Genomic DNA, 759 nt, shown 5'->3' with positions numbered 1-759 from the left:
AAGCTGAGGTAGATGGTGAAGGGTCAGATAATATGGTAGAACAAAATGAACAGCAGAGGAAGCTATCAGATTATGTCAGACCCACAGTTCTGGGCATACAGTCTAGTATTGTGCGGCCACCAATTACAGCTCAGAACTTTGAGCTAAAGCCAATATTCATCCAAATGTTACAGTAGTCGGCAAAGTTTAATGGTTTGGCCGATGAGGATCCAAACAATCACATAGAGAACTTCTTGGAAGTGTGCGACATGCTCAAGATTAATGGTGTTACAGATGATGCTATTAAGTTGAGGGACTTCCCATTTTCCTTGAAAGGGAGAACTAAGAAATGGCTGCATTCATTACCTAGAGCATCGATCAATACATAGGAGGAGATGGTAGAAGCTTTCATTGCTTTATGTTTTCCTCTCAGAAAATCCGCAAAGCTTACGAATGAAATATCTGTTTTTATACAAATAGAATTGGAGTCTCTATTTGAGACATGGAATAGGTTCAAGGAGCTCCTACAGAAATGTCCTCAATATGGGTTCCTCGAGTGGATGATCATTTAGACTTTTTATAATGGTTTGAACCAAAGAATGAAGCAGTTACTTCATGCTACAGTAGGAGGTATCTTAGGGAGCAAGACTCCGATAAAAGCCCGGCATCTTATTGAAGAAATGACTATGAACAGTTATCAGTGGAACACAAGGGACAAAAAGAAGGTAGTCGGACTTCATGAGATTGACTCAGTTACTTCATTGGCGGACCAAGAGTATC

The 759-nt window shown here is 40.2% G+C and overlaps 1 non-coding gene across 1 annotated transcript; it reads right to left on the bottom strand.

Annotated features, from left to right (window-relative positions):
* Positions 1-422: 422 nt before the first annotated feature.
* On the bottom strand, positions 423-529 carry LOC120252077. The gene has a single exon (XR_005533628.1). It is a non-coding gene; the product is annotated as a small nucleolar RNA R71 (small nucleolar RNA).
* Positions 530-759: the final 230 nt, after the last annotated feature.

Source organism: Dioscorea cayenensis, chromosome 20 (genome assembly GCF_009730915.1).
Source record: "Dioscorea cayenensis subsp. rotundata cultivar TDr96_F1 chromosome 20, TDr96_F1_v2_PseudoChromosome.rev07_lg8_w22 25.fasta, whole genome shotgun sequence".
Taxonomy (NCBI): domain Eukaryota; kingdom Viridiplantae; phylum Streptophyta; class Magnoliopsida; order Dioscoreales; family Dioscoreaceae; genus Dioscorea; species Dioscorea cayenensis.
This window is presented reverse-complemented; position numbering and strand designations above follow the sequence as displayed.